Source organism: Canis aureus, chromosome 34 (genome assembly GCF_053574225.1).
Source record: "Canis aureus isolate CA01 chromosome 34, VMU_Caureus_v.1.0, whole genome shotgun sequence".
NCBI classification, from domain to species: Eukaryota; Metazoa; Chordata; class Mammalia; order Carnivora; family Canidae; genus Canis; species Canis aureus.
The window spans coordinates 10,671,435-10,692,803 of NC_135644.1; the positions used below are offsets into that span (position 1 = coordinate 10,671,435).

General features: G+C 40.2%; 1 long non-coding RNA gene across 1 annotated transcript in view; it reads right to left on the minus strand.

Moving 5' to 3' along the window:
* LOC144304606 (uncharacterized) overlaps positions 1-17,515 on the minus strand; it is a 62,578-nt gene extending 45,063 nt beyond the window's left edge. The window contains exon 1 of the long non-coding RNA XR_013371539.1: positions 17,459-17,515. This is a non-coding gene — a long non-coding RNA (uncharacterized LOC144304606). The remainder of the gene's footprint in view (positions 1-17,458) is intronic.
* Positions 17,516-21,369: the final 3,854 nt, after the last annotated feature.

The window sequence follows — 21,369 nt, forward strand, 5'->3', positions numbered from 1 at the left end:
AATCTTTAAAAAAAAAAAAAAAAGAACAGGTGAGGAGAAGATAGTGATAATATCATGGGAACTTGAAAAGCTGGTGAAGAAGTCATAACTGTCCAGGTAGTCTCAAAAAACCAAATACTAAAGCCAACCGTGAGGGAAAAGCCAGGAGCAAATATATTTGCTCCCCAGAAACCTGAGAGGTGTGCGATTTGGAGGCACTTGATGCCTCTGGAGGTAGGTGTGTAAGTGAGCTGAAAACAAAAGTATTTATGCAATTCTGTATATTCCACAGCAGTCAAATACGAACGATTCCCTTCCCCAAGCAGCACAGTTAGACAGTGCCCTAGTCCTCACCCAGCGGAATCCTAGAGGTCTATTCTCTACAACAGTTGAATCAGAGTGACTTTGAATATGGGATTACAAATCACAGCTAAGCATAGGGTTTCCTTACTGGCAACAGGACTAGGTGAAAGTCTGTACACAGAAGAGTAGCACCCTTCCCCAACTGAATTCCAAGAATGCCAGCAGCCAAGAATGCAGGATTCCTCTCTGAGAAAAACCAACAAAGCTCAAGAGATCTGTCTGCGAATGTGAACAGCTTTAGGCACCCCCCCCACACACACACACACACAAATGGAAGAATGGAAGCTTCCTAACAATGGAGCTTACTGGTCATCTGGTACTGACTTGGGTACACACACACACACACACACACACACACACACACACACAAAACACAGCCTCCAGATCCCATGGTAGAGACACTCTGACAACTGAACAGTCAGAAACCATTAGACATTTAGGAAAACAATCCTAATAAAAAAGGGGTGGGGGAGGAAGGAAGGAAGAAAAGATAGAAGGGGGCACCTGGGTGGCTTGGTGGTTAAGGGTCTGCCTTTGCTCAGGTCGTGATCTCGGGGTCCTGGGATCAAGTCCCCCCATCGGGCTCCCCACAGGCAGCCAGATTCTCTCTCTGCCTGTGTCTCTGCCTCTGTCTCTGTGTCTCTCATGAACAAATAAATAAAATCTTAAAAAAGAAAGGGAGGAAGGAAGGAAAGATGGAAGGGTGGATCCAACTTGCAGAAAATGTTAGTAATATAGGGATGAAGAAAACATTAAAAAGTGAGCGGGGGGGATCCCTGGGTGGCTCAGCGGTTTAGCGCCTGCCTTTGGCCCAGGGTGTGATCCTGGAGACCCAGGATCGAGTCCCACGTCGGGCTCCCGGCATGGAGCCTGCTTCTCCCTCTGCCTGTGTCTCTGCCTCTCTCTCTCTCTAGGTCAATCATAAATAAATAAATCTTAAAAAAAAAAAAAAAAAAGTGAGTGGCATGGGCAGCCCAGGTGGCTCAGCGGTTTAGCGCTGCCTTCCGCCCAGGGCGTGATCCTAGAGACCCGGGATCGAGACCCATATCAGGCTCCCTGCGTGTAGCCAGCTTCTCCCTCTGCCTGTGTTTCTGCCTCTCTCTCTCTCTCTGTGTCTCTCATGAATAAACAAATAAAATCTTTTTTTTAAAAAAAAGAGTAAGTGAGCTTCTCAAAAATACAAGTTATTTTAAAAGACATACTCAAATCACAGTAAAGAATCCTTGCAAATTATGACCACTGAAATGGAAACAAAAAGCAATAAAATGGTTGGAACATACAGATGAGAAAAATGCCCACAAATCAAATGAAGAAGATAAATATATGGCTGTAGAGGCAATAAAATGAAAAATTTAGATGATCTTCAGCAAGTCCAACATGTTATAGCAGTTTAACAAAGAAAGAACAGGGAAGGAGGTGAGGAGGAAATCATCAAAGAAATAACACCAGAAAAGAACCCTCAGAGGAGAAATACATAAGGTCCCAAATGAAGAGGTCTTTTCAAGCACCCAATTTAAGAAATGAAAAAAAGGCTGATACCAAAATTCATAATCATGAAATTTCAGAACTCTAGAAAGTTTAGATTTTCCAAGAGGAAATCCAGGAACTCTGAGGTAAGGGCCACACACAAAGGATGGCACAGGAAATCATAATGGCAACACGGGAACAAGAGGACAGTGAAACAATGCCTCAAAAACACTCAGGGGAAATCACTTGCACAAAAGAATTCTATTTGCAGCCAAACTATTAACCAGATGGAAAGATGGGATAGAGACATTTTTGGAAATACAAAAAAAAAAAAAATATATATATATATATATATATATATATATAAAATATGACCTTCTCTGTGTTTTTTATTAGGAAGCTACTAGACTCAAGGCTTACTACCCAAAGAGGTGATACAACAAGAGGAAGATTCGGGATCCAGGAAACAAGGGATCCAACAGAGAAAAAGGCCCATGGAGACTACACAGTAATGGTAAAGGGAGACTGTTGGGCCTCAGCTAGGAGCCAGTCTAAGCAGGGCTAAGGTGAAAAGGGATTCTGGAATGGTGTATCTTAGAGAAAGACTACCTGATTTGTTTAATTGTCGTCAGAGAAAACTCACCCCTTTGTCCAAGATCTGGGGATAAGCTAGCTCAAAAGAGAAAATGAAAGCAAATGAAAAAGAGAAAGAGGGTTATTGATTCTAGGGAGAATAACAGACCATAAAGGAACCGGTATCATCATAGGCTCAGCTGGGAAAAAGACATACATAGTCATAAACTTTGACTATTCATCTAACCAAAATGAGTGAAGGTGTCTGCAGGGAGGAAGGGCGAGAAGGCCAAGCCGATCAGGTGGCTCAGTGGACTAAGCAACCGACTCTTGATTTCCGCTCAGGGTGTGAGATGGAGCCAGAAGGTGTCAGGCTGCACCCCACATGGAGCCTGCTAGAGAGTCTCTCCTTCTGCCCCTCCCACCCCGCACGTGCTATTTAAAAAAAAATAAAAAATAAGTAGAATCAAGGTATCAAAATAAATCCACAATCTAGAATCAGATGCATTTATGGTAATCAGCGTGTATTTCCCATTTCATGGGAACACCTGTTAAGCAATCTGTCAAGTTTTACAATTTGAAGTTAATACACTTTTTTAGGGAAGAAAAACGAGAGGATTATGATGGAATTATACAGCCATCGTTTTAAAAAGTGGTTTTTAAGACAGTCTCAATTACATTAAGTACACTTCAAAATCTTAAGTATTTTGTATTCTTCTTTAGCATGTGAATCAATGGCTCTTTCCCAGGTCTGTGTTCATTCTTTGGAGTATTTTGAAACAACACTGTGGGTAGATGACATTAAGTACAAATTCTCCTGTCCTCAGAGATTTAAAAAAAATTCATTTGCCATGTTTTCCAGAGGTCTAGTTGATAGAATCCATCACTGATTTCTTTCTTTTGAGTTCACTATTTGAATAGTTTTTCCCATTTGTAAATCTAAGTATCTCCAAACAGTGGCTCACAACACATTTCAACTTAAACATATAAACGTTTCAGTGGGACAGAAAACCGCACTTTATTCAAACAATAGATTAGAGATGAAATAGTGCTTTTACGGTTGTTTTTGACATTTAAAAAGGGCTGAAGTATTTTCATCCCTTTGCTGCCTGTTGTTTCGTGAGAGACCTAATAACTTTGAAGAGAAGGCCCCAGCACATTATATACACTGAAACCCTGTCCAATGCAAAGTGATATTTTCCTTTCTATTTTTCATTTCTGGATGCTGGCTCCAGTCAACAATATAATCATTTTCTCTTATTGATTTTCTTATAAAATGTATCCTTGTTAGATTCATTGATGACTATACATTACGGAGGCACCTGATAAAATTTCATTGTGTTATTACCACCACACAGGAAATGCTTTTTGCTGGATGAAAATAACGACTTCTCAAGGTGAAGATGAAACTGTGTTTAATGCAGAATTCCAGAGAATGGCATTCTTATTTTGAAAGCTAATCATCAAGAACTCCCACCCTCAAATCAATTCAATATTATTCTCTGCTGAGAAGATGTACTGTATCACTCTAGCTTGACCTCAGTTTTTCCAATTTCGAAAAAAAAAAAAAGATTAATTTTCCCACTTTAAACACTTAACAACTTGAGGCTTTGGCTCTTCAAAAGAATTCTGATTCACTCATGACTGGCCTGTACGGTGCACCTCCTAAATCACTCTGTGTGGTTTTTGGTGGCCTGTATCTGATTAACTTGGATTGATTTGGGCTAGATTTTTAAACAACTCAAGCCAAATAGCGACTTCATATTTGTAGGGTCATGTAAACATGTAACTCACAGTTATTTTTTCCTTTTTTATTTGGGGGCATCATCATAAAGTATAATTTCATTGGGTCCTCTTTTCTACTGAGAAATACTTAAGTTGTTTCTTTCATTTTACCAGAATTATAGGCTTCCTGATATTCCTAAAGCACCACAAAAACAACAAGGGGTGGTTTTGTTTGCAATAATCCAAATGGTTATGGATTAATTCCTAGGAAGTCTACTAAAAAGGAAATAAAATGTTAATCTTGTCACCTAAAAATTTGAAATGAGGGCACCTGGGTGGTTCAGTGGTTGAGCGTCTGCCTTCGGCTCAGGTCGTGATTCCGGGGTGGTGGGATCGAGTTCCGCATCGGGCTCCCCACAGGGAGCCTGCTTCTCCCTCTGCCTGTGTCTCTGCCTCTCTCTCTGTGTCTCTCATAATAAATAAATAAAATCTTTTAAAAATAAGTAAATAAATAAATAAATCACACACAATAATTGATACAGCTTGCCGGACACTGCTAATAAGAAGTGACTTAGGGAGCTGATTAACACATAGAGAAACAATTCGTAAGTAGCATTCTGATTGTACATGATTGGCTGCTTCCCCAGACTTAAAACAGCATGTACACTAAACTGGCCTTTGTAGATTATTAATTTGCTTGACAAATCTTTTCTGCAGTCTAGAGGTAAGAGCCCAGCTCTTATCTCGATTATCAGAGCTCTTCTGACTAAGGAGGTTTCACTCTAAGTTTATAAGCAGTGCATTGGCTAGATTTTCAGATAACTGGACTTGGCTCTCGCATACCATACGGCCCTTGGCTTAAGCTGGAGCGAGCTACTTGTGTATCTGCAAACCTTAGTGTCCCCACTTGAAAAGAGTGGGGAGGGCAAGAGTCCGTGCAAGTTCAAGCGAATCAAGTGTTAAAATCGAATTTGATCCTGAGAAAAGATAACCAGACAGATAGCACTCTTCTCCATAAATCATTTTGAGGGAGTCCTGACCACAATAACATCCCACATGGCCAGTGTATTAAATGTGTGTAAACAAAGCTACTCTTTTAGCCATTCTAAAAAATATGCACTTGGGGACTTATAAACAGCATATTTATATTCATTAAATCATTTTTAAAATAGGCTGTGAATGAGAACTTAAGAGCGCTTAAGAAAATATTATTCATTCTGCAAAAGAGTTACTACGGCCTAGAATGCAAACTGGTCACTTGGGACTATTTTAAAACTGCAAGCAGGAGGAGACAGAGGTCACTGCCCTCCTCCCTCTACGACAAGCCAAACCTCCTCAGACTTGGCCCATCCACTCCTGATTGGGCCTGGCCCATCCACTGGGGCTTTTGCAGTCTGGACATGACCAAGATTTTTTTATTTCAACAAGGCAGAAAAATCACAAAACTAAAAAAACAAATTTGCTGCAAGGAAAAAACAAAAAAGTACTTTGTGTTCCAGATTTTATTTTAAAACATTTATTCAGGCTTCTCTATGATTTCAAGCCCCACAGCCCAAAGGCATTAAACTGTATTGAAGCTTAATGGCCTGAAAAGTTTCCTTTTGAATTAAAGCACATCCAGTTACGAAAGGGGGAGGGGGGGCATCTGCAACTAATCTGAAAGTTTCATTTCTGATCCTGGACTTTGAGGACATAAAAGTAGCCAGCAGAAGACTTTCAAATCACCCAGAAGGGAATTTGATTTCTGGGAGCTGGGTTTCTATACCAGTGCCTCACTAAGGGAAGTTTCCATTACTACAGGGTGACCTAATAGGTTTAGATGAACCCTGAGAAGAGAAAAACAACCTACCTACGCTTGTCCAGACACTGCTCCTTCTCACCAGGTGATTCACTTATTGTAGAGACAAATTCTAAGAACTTCCATTTTATGGATAAAATGGGGCCTTTGTTTCCAGACCAGAGGGCTCCAAAATAAGAATGCTATACCAGGATATGGGGAGAAATTTTAAATTGTTTTAATTTATGTGTACTGCTTAGATCATCTTCAACTCTCTGTTTGATATATGTAAAGTACATGGTACATCCTCTAAATAGGTGAATATACCAATGATGGCTACTCAGTTAAGAACATTTTGAGACAATTCCTCTAGACACTATACCTGAGGCACAGCCTTGGCTGCTGCCCCAGGAGCCGAGGGAGGGCTGACACTGGTTGTTCTAAACCTTCATCCGTGGAAGAGCCCCTTGCATATTGCAGGGCCCGTCACCACAACTAAAAGAACCTGGCTGACAACAGCTCTACTGATTGGATTTTGTTACTGTTTCCTGTTCTTTTGCCTTTCATTTAAAAAAAAAAAAAAAAAGTGCTACCGTGCATCATTAACAATGGGACTCTAACCAAAGTACAAACAGCTGGGTCCTGTGCAAGTCTTTATTGGCAACTGTCACTGTAAAACATCTATATTTGCATGAGTGCAAAACAGAGCAACTCTGACATGATCGTGTTCCATTCAACACCCTATTTCTTAGGATAGCACAGCTTATCTCAGAAAGAGAGAAATGCTCACTATCAAAGTGGACATTTTTATTATCAGCTTCAATCTGTTATTTTTGAAGAGCTATTTTTGTCTCCATACAAACAGGATACAGAGTACAACTTTCTTTTGTTGATTAAGTGTCAGTGTTTCCTCTTGAGTTGTCTGAATGACTGTTTAGCAAAAAAGGAGAATGGGGTGGTCTCGGAGAGATACAGATCTGGTTTCTAAGCTTCAGGATGTTCAAAGGAAGAGAGAGTAACACAAATTACTAGTTAAGGATTTGAAAAAAAGTATTTTTAAATATCTAAATGACTTAACATTTCAGAGGAAGACAGACTCTCCATCCTCCAGTAAAATATCCCTTCACTTTAAGAGACTCCAATGAACATTATGTTTAAACAGTTTAAACAGTTTTTGCTTTTAAAAAGTTTATGTCCCTGGGGCGCCTGAGTGGCTCAGTCGATTAAACATCCAGCTCTTGATTTCAGCTCAGGTCATGATCTCAGGGTCATGGGATTGAGCCTGCGTCAGGCTCCACACTCAGCGGGGAGTCTGCTTGAGATTCTCTCTCTCTCTCCCTCTGCCCCTCCCCCCCACCACATGCTTGCTCTCTCTCTAAAAGTAAATAAGTAAATCTTTAAAAAGTTTACATACTTATAAGGTTTAAGATACCTAATTTTAAAGATAAAATGCCCGGCAAAGTCCTCCAAGTCTTAAGGAACATGATCCATTTGACCAATTGGCTTCATGGGTAAGAACTTTACTCCTTCTCAAGACTCTTTTTTCCTCCTTATCCAGGTGGCCAAACCCAGGCAGGTCTCACTGTTATGATCCCTCATAATATATCTCTCGGGGACCCTTATCATAACTGTATTTAAACAATTGTGTGCTGCCAGTTTTAAGATTTTATAGATTGACTTTTCTGTTCCCCCACATCCCATCCGAAAACCACCCCTAAAACAATAGGAGAAACATGAAACAAAAACACAAGCTCCAACTCTGATGAGAGCAGGAGCCATCTGAAACACCCCAGCCACAATATACACATGTGGAATGCGGGTGTAAAGTGGTGATTGACTTAACCAAGCAAAAGGGGTAAATGCTAAGTGCCCACCGAGGGACCTACTGAGGAGAAGCCAGCCCAGCCAACAGAATCCCCAAACTGGGTAGGCCTCAGGCATGGGAAGCACCAGGGGCTGGGGCTTGGGAATTAACTGCCCCATGAAACAAGAGCAGTGGACTGACATCTTCAACAGAGCAGTTGTTCACCCTCTCCTCTATCTTGGATCCTCACCTCCACCTGCAAGGCCAGGAGACAGGAAGAGTATTCTCTGGAGAAACAGAAACAGACTCAGGAACACAAGGCACAGCAGAAAGCGATGGAGAGATGGCTGTGACTGCTTATCTTCATATTAAACAATGAGATTCCTGGCTCTTCTCCCACCTTCCTTCTAAAGGCAATAGTCAGATTTGTACACCCTTGACACAAGGTTATAGCCCCTTAATGGAAAGCCCCCAGAGAACAGACCAATAGGTAGTTATATCTGAGGGCTTGTCAATAAAAAAGGCAATTCACAGTGTGATTATTCTACAGTGACTCTCATCAGCAAAGCTTCTCACATACAAACAACATCTCCAGTCTTAAATATGTACCTCCCTATGTTCTCTGCAATTTTCCTTTAGGAATTTTTCCTAAAGAGGTAGTCAGATAAGTGGACCAAGATGTACATACCACAAAGCCTAGCACAATATTACTTTTAATAGTAACAAATTCAAGCCTAAATGTTTCCATCAATAGATGGCTGGTTAAATAAATGTTGTAGCCATTAAAAAGGGTACCCTATATGTATTGACAAAGAAAGATACTAATGGCCTACTGATAGTGATAAAAGACAGGTTTCAAACATCATCTATTATAATTCTATTTATATAAATACGTGTTTATATATGCATAAAAACACAAAGGGTTTTTTAAAAATAGGGGTTATCTCTAGAAGGCAGAATTATGAGAGAATTTTCATTTCTCTGTATTACTTGAGTATTTTAGCAAACATATCAGAAAATCAAAGACAATTCCTACTGAGAAAATAAAATGTTACAAATAACTTTAAGTATAGCCCTAGATCTTAATTATAAACTTACAGCCGAGAAATACCAGACATTTGAGAAAATCCTCAAGCATGCCAGACAGAAATGTAAACCAGTAAACATGGTGGAGGGAAGAGAAGACCTCTAAAGTGAGGGAAACAATGCAGGGAGCAGAAGAAAACATCCATAAAATTACAATTAATGTCCTCCAGGGGAAAAGAGAAAATATTGCATTCATGAAACAAGATGAAGCTCTACAAAAGGAACAACAACAAAAAACAAAAAAACAAAAAACAAACAAACAAACAACAACAACAACAACAACAACAAAAAAACGGGAAAAGCTTTAGAAAAAATATGGCCACCAAAAGAAAACTCCAGGAGAAGTACTGTAAGACAAAGTCAAGAAAATATAAGGAAATAGACAATGAAAGAAAAACATGAGAAAATTCTCAATGTAGAACACCGAACAGCTGATAGCTAGAACTGACAAAAAGAAAGAGAAAACTCTCAACATAAGAAACATTTCTAGAACTGAAGTTTATAAGTCTGCAAAGTAAAAAGCCTTCTGAGAGCCTAGTATCATGAACAAAATATGCCCATGTTGGAAAAGTTTAGAACACAAAGGATAAAGAGAAGATCCTAGTAGCTTCCAAATGGGAGAGTGCTGGATCTGGATGGACATACAAAGGATCAGGAATAAGAATGGCATCAGATGTCGGAAGGCTGCATTAGGACCCAGAGGACAATGAAACAATGAAGATCATTTTCGATTTAGAATTCCATAACCAAATTATCATTCCAATGTGGGGGCAGGAAAAAAATCATGTAGGAGATGCAAAATACCAAAATGATTGCCTCTCCTGTCCTTTTTTCTCGGGACCCTTTTTCCCACAAAACAAGGAAGAGGAAAACATGTGCTTCAAGAAAATAGGGAATCCAATGTAGGCCCCCCAAAAAACCAAAAAGGCAAAAGAAAATCCCAAAACTCAAGCCTCCGAGCAACTGGTTCAGATTAAAGCAAGAAGACTCAGGATCCAGGAAAGATGTTTTCAAGAAGGAAAAGTCAAAGCGGAGGGTGTAAGGAGAAACTGACAGAGTAACAGATAGATTTACTCTAAGGGAAAGTGGACTGAGCAACTGTAAGAAAGAGTAAAAAGACCTATTAATGGGTACAAAGAAAACAAATCCAGTGACAATCACTGGATTTGAGAATTAGTAACTCGAAGGAAAGTGAAAATTACATGATTGGAGAAATGTACTCATGGTACACCACTTGGCTCAGACAACAAGCTGACTGTTGTAATTTTATAAATTCTGAAATGCTGATCTAACCCATAATAATGGGGGAAAACTGGAGGGTGGTGTAAGCAAGCTAGGTCTTCAATAGTGATGAGTAAAAGTGATGACTCAACAGAGAGAAGCATATTCTTATTTAGAAATATGGAAGTCCTACCAGAAGAAGCAAGCAAAAGAGCTGAAAGTAGTTGAAGGATGGGGACCACAGCTTCATTACGTGGTGGGTGAGACCATTCCTCTTCATGGAAGACTCTTACGGCTTTTAACTAAAGACGAACATCAGTCCTGATATCCACTACAAAAATTCAGCCTTAATTCTGTACTTTAAAAAGTAGACTATCATGTCTGTTCAGTATTTAATATCCAAAAGCAAAGAAATTCCTCCCATCCCGCCCCTTCGTCACAGGCCTGCAGAGCCTTCTCCACCAAGATGAATTGGCTCAAACCAGACACTCTACTGGCCTGAATAAAATACAGATGTGCAACCGTCTCCAACTTGCATATGGATTTGTTGCAGAAATTCCTGAGCCAGTTGGTTGTTTGGAACATAGGGGTGTTTTTTCTTCCCCACCTCCACCCCGTAAGACATATTTTAGATGAGTATTCATCTCAGAATTCTGGATGGTAGCTTTCTAGGATCAAGGGGATGGGGGGAACTGTAAGTCAGATGTAGATTATTGTTAAGGCTGAGCTTCTGTGTTGGATGGTGGATTGATAGACACAGTATAAAATTATATTATAAACCACAAAGTGTAAATATAGTATAATTCATATAGTATAAATTGTAAAATCATAATAAGTGAAAAGAATGTGTCATGATCCAAAAATTACCAATCCACTTCTACATACCTAAAACCCAAAAGAGACAAAAATATATTAGCCCCAAACCTTGTTTAACAGGTGGCAGGCACATTTGCCCATATATTCAGCAATTATAAGCAATACAAATTTATTTATTTTTAATAGTATATTTTTGGAGGGTTAACTGATTTTATTTTTAAATTTTTTTTATTGGAGTAGAGTTGACACACAATGTTACATTAGTTTCAAGTACACAACTTAGTGATTCAACCTCTCTATACTATGCTATGCTCACCACAAGTGTAGCTACTGTTTGTCACCATACAATGGGACAGAAACTACTATTGACTGTATTCCTTATGCTGCACCTTTTATTCCTGTGACTTATTCATTCCATACCTGGAAGCCTGTAGCTCCCAATACCCTTTACTCATTATACCCAACCCCACACCTCCCTTCCTCTGGCAACCATCAGTTTGTTCTCTGCATTTATAGGTCTGATTCTTCTTTTTGTTTGTTTACCCATTTGTTTCATTTTTTTCGAGTCAATAAACATTTATTAAATATCTCCTAAGGGATAAGGCACTGAGTAATCCTCTGGTTATGATAATCAAGAGAGATGTGGTCTGTGGCCTGTGGGCATTGAAGAATCACCTTTATCTTTCAGAATTCAGAAATTATATTTAAATATATGGGCCAAATAAATAAATAAATAAATGGGCCACTTCAAATGTGTTAAAAACACACACACAGTAGTTCTCTTGTGCATCCCATTGTTGATCATCAAACAAAAATGAAAATCAACAATACAATGGATGAGGAAAAAATGTATTGGTTTTAGCTTGATTGTGAGCACTTGTGAAAAGCAGATTTAACTTAATAAATGGAGAGTTCCAAGATGGTCCAAGCAGCGACCCCTTTTGAGGTTCTAAGAGCTGATGATTCTGGTCTTTCCCTCTCCCTTGATGCAGAAGACATCCTTGAGTAGTGCTTTAAGTTTATTAGTCAAGATCGGGGGCATATTTAGGTCACAGATATAGTGAGTACATGTTAATACTGAGAAAGTAATTAAAGTCTCTAAATTCTCCTCAAAAAAGCAATTCTCCCCCCATGATTTCTTGATCTTTCCTCTATCTCTTATACACCTTCTTTTCCAGAGTTTCTCACTAATTCTCTTGAGTTGTTTCCTCTCATCCTAAAAATGTGTCTGAATGTCTCAGTACAAAACAGGTTTTCAGGGATCCCTGGGTGGCGCAGCGGTTTAGTGCCTGCCTTTGGCCCAGGGCGCGATCCTGGAGACCCAGGATCGAATCCCTCATCGGGCTCCCGGTGCATGGAGCCTGCTTCTCCCTCTGCCTGTGTCTCTGCCTCTCCCTCTCTCTCTCTCTCTCTCTCTATCATAAATAAATAAATTTAAAAAAATAAACATTTAAAAAAAAAAAAAAACAGGTTTTCACCCAAAGATACCGGTTTGTACCATAGCCCCCAAACCTCCCAGGCCACGCACACACATCCTGACTCACCCAGCGCACACGCACTCACGCACACACGCACACACACGCTCCACGTGCACCCGACAGCTCCCCTCGCCAGCAGGTCCTGTGCTTGGCAGGCCCCAACCTGCAGTCATGATCCTGCATCAGCGCTAAGGCTTCAATGAGCTCATCCGGAGAAAATGTACTAAGCATGCAGTTACGCCTTTGCCAGGGGCTGCAGGCAGCTGATGCCTGGTTCTTGATGCCCACACATACAGGCCCAACCCCCCTGCTGCCCAGAATAACAACGTGATAGGAAAAGTCAAGACAGGTAGAGGGAAGACTGGGGAGGAAAAAAATTCACATTAGTTGAATAACACATAGCATTTACTCTTTGCCAGGCCTGTTCTGAGTGCTTTAAATATCAACCTGTGCAAAAAAAAAATATATATATATCAACCTGTGCAGAAGAGACTATTATTTACACCGAAAGATGAAATGATGGAGGCTGGAGAGGTTAAGTAACTTGTCTAAGGTCACACAGCTATAAAGTAATGGAGTTGATCCAAGCAGTCTGGCTCCAGAATCTGTGCTCTTAATTATGACTCTGTTTAATTCTTTTAGCCTGAGGTAGGAAGCCTCCTCTCTACCTTTCTAATTCCCGGGATAATGAATACACTGTTTTTCTATCAGAAGGAATGGGGGGGTGGAGGAGTGTTTGAGATCAGCCAAGAAACTTGCCAGCCACACAGAGCAGAGGGACAGACGCTCAGAACAGGGATCAGGGGAGGAGGGTCCTGGGGTGCAGGATCGCTAGACAGTGAAAATCAGGTACTCCCTGGCTGGAACACACATAGGACTGGATAATGCTCATGGCTAAGGTAGGGGAGGTGACTCCAGGCCTGGAGGCCACTTATAAAGAGGAAATAAACCAGAAGTGGAGGTGAAAGGCTGCCTGGACTGATAAGAAGACACTGGCTATCTGTGGATGTAGCGCTTTGGAAAACGAAGCCAGATCACAGTCATCAGAGAAGCACATAAATAGCATTTCCAGACCTTGGCTTCTTTTCAACTCAGTGAACATTCATAAAGGCCTATGAGGAAAGAGAAACATTGAACAGAACAACTTAAGGAGCATGGCCCAGATTTTTCCCATCTCAGTGAGGTGTTTACATTTAACTTAACTGTGGGCTTGGTACGTGGGCAACGTTTGGTGGGGACCTCAGCCAGCAAGGCACCTGAGAGCACCCTGCAGCACCATCTGCAAAATGAGAGCAGCAGGGCTTCTCGGAAGCTGCACTAGTTGGAGGGAAAATAAATAAATAAATAAGTGTGGGGGGGGGGGGCCAGGGAGAGAAACGGGAACCGAAGTCAGTCAAGAGAAAAGAAATCCGCAATAGGAAGGTCAGCCACTCTAAGAATAACTGTCCTGCAAAAACAAAACCAGGCCAAATATAATGTCTCCTACCTCAGCCAAAATCATCTGCCTTTAGAAGTCAGTGTGATGTTCTGGTATTTTTTTTCTCCTTTATTCCCTATAGGCTCTTCTAAGGTAGGCCATGCTCTGTGAGAAGATGTATGTGAGCAAGGTTTCATTTGACATCTGTTTTCCAACGATTAAATTTGTGGTGGTTATATTTAGAACAAAAGATAGTTTAAGGAATAATTAGGTGCCCATATGTGATACAGGCAGGATAGAAGCAAATGTTTTTAGGATCATGTTTTTAAAATTCAAAACTGAAAATTAGAAATAAAATAATGTGGATTTGAAGTTTCTCTAAAGGATTGCATTTTAAAACCCAGCAATATGACATATCTGTACCTCAATTTCCACATTTGCATACTTTACTGCTGTTTGCATAAAATGACTTCCCTGACCCCTCCCCGCCCCCAATCTGTGAGGCCAGGATGATCAGTTGGGTTTCCAGTAGTGGTGATGGATTTGCTCTGATCCACCCTCACCCTTTCTCCTGTTTCCGCCCATGATGAATGGGCACCATTACAAAATGGTGGCTGGGGTTAGGAGTGCAGCCTAGAGGAGCTCATCCCCATGGGGGAATCAAACGCTGGACCTCGGCCTCTTTTGTGTGGTGCTTTAACCTACTGAACTAATCAGCCACAGAAAAATAAGGATGCTTATCACTGACTTGCCAAATAGAAGTGCCATGAGAATACATTTTAAAGAAGAAGAAGAAGAAGAGGTAAGGAGAGAGATCTTAGGAGCTTTGCTTCTATAGAAAAACAGCTATTTAAATACCAACTAATAGTATTAAAAGTCAGAAACAGAGGCAATGGCAATAAAAGCCCTTTCTCTAAGTCAACAACTGGCTGGAGACTACACGTGTCTACAAAATGAGTTTCACAAGCTCAGGCTTATTTTAGAAACATCAATACAAAAACAGCAGTAACAGAAAGTATTTTTCCCCTTAGTTTAAGCACTGCTTGGATATGCATTATACCCAGCCAAGCAATAACTTCTTCTCTTAAATTTTCCCAAGTTCAAGTATATGGCTTTGAGCACACCACAAGCTTTATTAAACGGCCTAGCTCTAAGTATGCAATAATCGCTCATTTCCTGGCCATTAATTCAGACATCATGCAATCACTCAAAGGCATCCATTTTCCTTTGCTGCTATTTTGGGGACTGCTGCCCTATTGTCATCCCCGCCTTAGACCCCTGACTTCGTCGTCTTTTAATTAGAGCCAGCGAGAGCGACAGGCGGAGTCAGCCTGCTGAGGGTGATCCATCACATGGCTCTCTGCTCCCTGGCCTCCTAGATGACAGTTTATAAACAGGACATCTTGGGTATCAAGATAGCTGCTTAAGGAAACAGAAGAACAAATGGTGACCATCTTGTAAGCCACTTCCTTGAGATGACTCTAGTCCAGGGCTGTATTTACTGACTCTTATTTTTATTAAATACCCAAATAAGCTTTACTAATGACGAGTTTGGAAGATGCCTTGGCTAAGCTTGCCCTCAGATACACTGCTGTCATAACCTAAGAGTTGCCCAAGGTGTTAACAAACATACTTCCAAATGAGCCACTGGCCTATTTTTTAGTAGACCTGCTTTTTAGCTAACCCCTGGCCACGTTGATCAACAAAGGTACCAGTCCTGGAAAAGAAGAAACTAAAAATCAGCTCAATACTTACAGAAATCACTACTTCTTAGCCCACAAAGTGCTACTATTCAACAGTAGTTTCCAGGTAAAACTAAAAGACTGACTTACATCTGCTGAAATCTAACCCTGTTATCCAGAGAGAAGATATATAAGACCCAAAGTTATATTGGGTATAATAAATACATTAGGCATATTATGTATATCTACAACCATGGGGTGAGCTGGTGCACATGATGGGTGCCAGGTTAGACACCCAGCCATGCACTGGAGAAGCTCACAGCTAGAGGGAGTCCTGCTGGTGAGCCTGAGGGGAACAGCATGATGTGTGCAGAACCAGCAGCATGTGCTGCAGAAGATGCTCAGAGGCTAAGGCTAGAGCTGCACTGGCTAGATTTGCCTCGGCTCCTTCATGAACTGTGGAGTATGCCCTTGGGTGGTTTACTTAGCTTATCTCAGTTTCATTACTTTGATATATTTCTTTCCAGTCCTCAGAGTGTGTATGTGTGTGTAATCTTACACATAACAAAGCTGAGGCCTTAATTTTTGCATATTTCTACCTTACTTTATACACTTTTGAGTATAACAGAAACATTTTTCCATGTCAGTATTATTTCTCATGACTGTCTAAGACAACAACCTACAAATACACATTAACTTAGTTAACAGCTCCTTATTGTTGGACACCTACATCGTGTCCCCTTTTCACTATAATAAATTGTGATAAATATTTTTTCCTATCTTTCAAACGAGCTTAATAGAACTGGACTGAAATATTCCATGAAAGATTTTAATACCTCATTAAAACTGTCTAAAACCCAATAGTTTAGGAGGTAATTATGCCATAACTATTTTATTCTTTCTTAGCTTGCTCATTGTTCTATTCCATCTTTTTAATAATAATGCAGATTGTACAAAGACCGTACAATAGGATCTAATTCAATATTAAACAATGAATGTTGATTTGACCTCCTACAGCACTTTTTTTCAGTTATTGACTTAGACACTGAGGATAGAGCAGTGAACAAGAGAGACCAGATAGTAACTATACTTATGGTGAGCGTACCATAACATTTAAGCTTGCTGAATCACTATGTTGTACACCAGAAACTAATATCACAGTGTATGTCAACTATACTTCAGTTAAACAAACAAACAAACAAACAAAGACAGACCAGGGACGCCTGGGCAGCTCAGCAGTTGAGTATTTGCCTTTGACTCAGGGCCTGATCCTGAGGTCTGGGGATCGAGTCCCACATCAAGCTCTTGCAGGGAGCCTGCTTCTCCCTCTGCCTATGTCTCTGCCTCTCTCTTTCTCTGTCCCTCATGAATAAATATATAAAATCTTAAAAAAAAAAAAAAAGACAGACCAACCAACCTTAGTCTTCATGGAGTTTACCACCACCATGGGAGGGAAGACAGGGAAGACAGGGAAATAAATGCACAAGTAAACATAAAGTACGCCAGAAGCTGATAAATGCTATAGAGGAAAAGTTTGAGAGAGAAACAGGCAGGACCTACAGGTTGGGAGGTACTATTATTTTTTTCTAGAACTGCCTAGGAATAACTCACTAAGAAGATGATATTTGAGCAGAGATCGAAGGAAAAGAGGTGAGAAAGTGGTCCAGGCTGAGTAAACAAGAAAGACAAGAAAGGCTAGAGCCAAGTGAGTGAAGGGACTATGACAGATGTGTTCCGATAGGTAGTAGGGGCTAAATTAGTTCTGGCCTGATAGGCTTTTGTAAAGATTTTGAGTTGAGTTGGTAAAAATGAGTTCCTAAAAGATGCTTTCATACACATTCTGAAGCCATCCACTTCTTTCTAAGGAATGGTTCCCAAAATAACATTATTTGCTGTGAGTTCTAGTTGATGTATTTTCATAGGCCTTCTTCCCATTCTAATCCACCAATATACATCCTATTGGACTCATTCTTATCCAAATGGCTATTCATAAGCTCAAGATTTTATTCTTGAAAGTTTTGTTGTTTGGTCAAGAAGAGAGACGTGCTATAGTTCCCATCCCTCCCTTACCTGAAGACTTGCTTTCCTCAGTGTAAGATACTCATAGTCAACCCAGTCCAGAAACAGATGATCCTCTGACCTTTCATCAGGTCAATAATAGCCCAACACTACATCATAAAGCCTGCGTCATTCACCTCACTGCATCTCATCAAGTAGACATTTTATCATCTCATATCATCACATGAGGAAGGGTGATTACAGTACAGTAAGATATTTTGAGAGATACCACATTTACATAACTTTTATTACAGTATGTTGTTATAATTATTCTGTTATTTTGTTGTTAATATATTACTGTGCCTAATTTAGAAATTAAATTTTATCATAGGTATGTATGTATTTTAAAAAATAGTATATAGAGAGAGTTCAGGACTATCCATGGTTTCAGGTATCCACTGAGAATGTCTTAGAATGTATCCTCTGTGAATAAGGGGGAAGGACTGCTATACAGAGGCTAAAAACAAAAAAACAAGTAAAGGTAAACTTTTTTCTGAGGACAAAATTGGTTTCCATAGAGATCAGAATTGGGACCATCTGATGTTTTATAAGTGTTCTGCAAGAGAGCACAAGAGAAAACTCCCAGAGTATAGACAACACTAAGATAGCTAAAATGTGAACTGCTGATAGGAACAAAATACTAAAAGGATCTCTCAAAATTCTGTGATTTAATATAAAATTGAAAACTGAGTGTCAGCATTTAGATGAAGTCATGCAAAATGTTTTTATGAAACTCCACAATCTCGGCTTTTAGTCTTGCCAAAGAGTTTAAGGGTTTCTCTTACAAACACTGCTCCCTGCCATCTTCCTGCAAGCAAGTAAGTGAATAAATGTGCACAGTATCAGCAAATATAATAAATAAACACTATTTCTTTCAATAAACATGTTCTGAACAGAGACTATGTGCAAAGCACTATGCTTGCTATTGGAAATGCAAAGCTCTGGTCTTACAAGGTAACAACTTGATGGAAAGTGATGAATTCTCTCCTAGATGCACCATATGATGCTGTATGGAAAAAGAAAGATAGCCTAGGTGGTCGAGGTTCAAGTAAGGTAAAAGAAGTGGTGGGAGTTAGTTGGACTTAGATGGCTTAAAAGGATTTGGTGTCCCAGAAAGAAAAAACTATAAGAGATGAGGCCCATGGAGAGGCTTTGGGATGTTGATGAAGATATATGGAGTGGTTGCAATACACAGATGGAGAGATGGGCTCTGGAAGTGATCAGGGGTGAGAGGTAAACTTGTTCTTATGCTCTTAGGAACAATGGTACATCCACGTCTGGGAAAGTGTATACAATTCTGGCCTCATATTCAATATCCACACATGACCAGCAGCTTAGATAAAAGGCAACTAAAATGGTCATGTGGGTGAAGTGGTTCTCATAGAAATACTAAAAAAATTGACTCCCTATCCAAAAGAGGTTAAAAGGAAAAAATATACCAAAGTCTATGAAATTAAGATAAATAATGAGTAGGATAACATGATGCACTTGCTCATCAAACCCCAGAGATCAAATTCTAGACAAAATCCAGCCAACCAGGGCATTTCACACATAAACCGTATCTAAAGTCAATGTCTCCTAAACTTGTTGATCTTTTTTTTTTTTTTTTTTAAACTTGTTGATCTTAAGTATTCCCTGAGGAGTTTGTTAGAAATACAGATCCCAGGGATGCCTGGGTGGCTCAGCAGTTGAACGTCTGCCTTTGGCTCAGGGTGTGATCCCGGGGTCCAGGATTGAGTTTTCCATCAGGCTCCTTACAGGAAGCCTGCTTCTCCCTCTGCCTATGTCTCTGCCTCCCTCCCTCTCTCTCTCTCTCTCTATCTATCTCTCTCTCTGTGTCTCTCATAAATAAATAAATAAATAATCTTTTTAAAAAAGAAAAAAGACATACAGATCCTAGATCTCATTGCACAGATTACCATCCCACCTCACTGTCCTACCAGCCTCCTGAATCAGAATCTCCAAAAGATGTGCCTTGGGATTTGTATTTTAACAAGTGTCTCAGATGGTTCTTATGCTGCAGCAAATTTGGAAAACACTATTCTGAAAGTAAAGGCTAGAAACTCCAAGGATCAACAGTATTAATTGCAAAAATTCTTTCACCTGGCCAGCGGTTCATCTCGAATATACCAATTAGAGCTACATTAGATAGCTTGAATCCCCTTGAGCAGTGGTACTGATGAAAAGTACGGAAGGTTGTCGATGATATGGGATGTTCCGTGATGACAGAGGCTATTTGTGGATACCCTGACTGACCATAGATATCACCAGCCTCATCAAGCCTCTGGAGACCATGAAGATCCGAGTAACAGTATCTGACTGTGACTAGCTCAGCATCCAAGGGCTGATGTACAATTTCAGCCTCCTTCAAAATGTCCTTTGTGGTTTCCTCAAGTTCTGCCCCGAAGAGCAAGTCCATTCAAAGTCTTCCTCTCAAGAATCACCATGGAAGCTGACAAGCCACAGGCCATTCAAAGGAGCCACCACCTGGCAGCTGCGACTCCTGTTCCTCCTGTGTCGCTCTCCAGTCTCCCTTTAGATCCTCTTCTCTTCAGCTCATTCCTTCCTTCAGCCTTCATGACCCTAAATGGCTGAGGAAGGGATTAGGACTTGCACTGCTTTCCAACTCTGGGCTTTAACTTACCCAGCACTATGCTGCTGCAAGGTAATTCCCCTAAAAAGATGTGACTGTCGTCTGCTTGTCAAAAATTGGAATTTAACATTCATGGCTATCATTTTAAATAACATTCCAAGTAGAGAAAAAATTTTAAAGATTTTATTTTTTAATTCTTATTTATTTATGATAGTCACAGAGAGAGAGAGAGAGGCAGAGACATAGGCAGAGGGAGAAGCAGGCTCCATGCACCGGGAGCCCGACGTGGGATTCGATCCCGGGTCTCCAGGATCGCGCCCTGGGCCAAAGGCAGGCGCCAAACCGCTGCGCCACCCAGGGATCCCAAGAAAAAATTTTAAAAAAATCTAGAGTAGAAATAGTTTGCCAAGTTTCAGCTTGATTTGCATTTGAAATACTTAGAATCCAAAATCAATAAATTATGGGGTTTCTGCATCTTAGGAACCACTAAGAAAAGACAATGACCTTGGATTTGTGTAAGTTGCTGGCAGGTGAAAGACACAGGAAATTTAAGTGGTACATGGGTCCTTCTAAAACATTCTCATATTTCCATAGTTTGTGTTAAGTGACTATGTTCTAAGAGCTCAATTAACTAGAATCACAAAAATAATTGTTTCACACATCAAATCCAAAGCCCCAAAGGTTTAGGAGAAGGTTAATATTTTCATAAGTCTGAGTCAAACTTGATCCCTTGTTTTTATTTTAAGAATTTTATTTATTCATGAGAAACACACAAAAAGAGGCAGAAACACAGGCAGAGGGAGAAACAGGCTTCCCACAAGGAGCCCAATGTGAGACTTGATCATAGACCCCGGGATCACACCCTGAGCCGAAGGGAGACGCTCAATCGCTGAGCCACCCAGGCGTCCCAAACTTGATCCCTTGTAGTCAGTCATTTCCTGATTGCTAAAACCTTCAACAAAAGAGAAAGGAAAGATCACAAATCGTCAATCAATGACAGATATTGCTTCAGTATATGGAGACATTCAGTCGGAAAAGTCTGAGAGGACCTGTTCTTGTATAACGTAGAGGACCAAGAGAAGTTTCTTCTGAGCAAAAACTTCTCACATGCTGAACAAGTGCAACCATTGTAAAAATTATGTTTACAACTTAATAAATGTTGCCAGTCAAGCTCAGAATCAGCCTATGACAGTGAAGTGATTTCTTAAAAGAATTACATGAATGTCACAGGGACTAGAAGCCATCACCAAGCGAGGCACTCCCGTGCACAAACCATTATTTTAAAAACCCATATTGCCTTCATGAGACAGTGTATAGGCCTTTTTTAAAA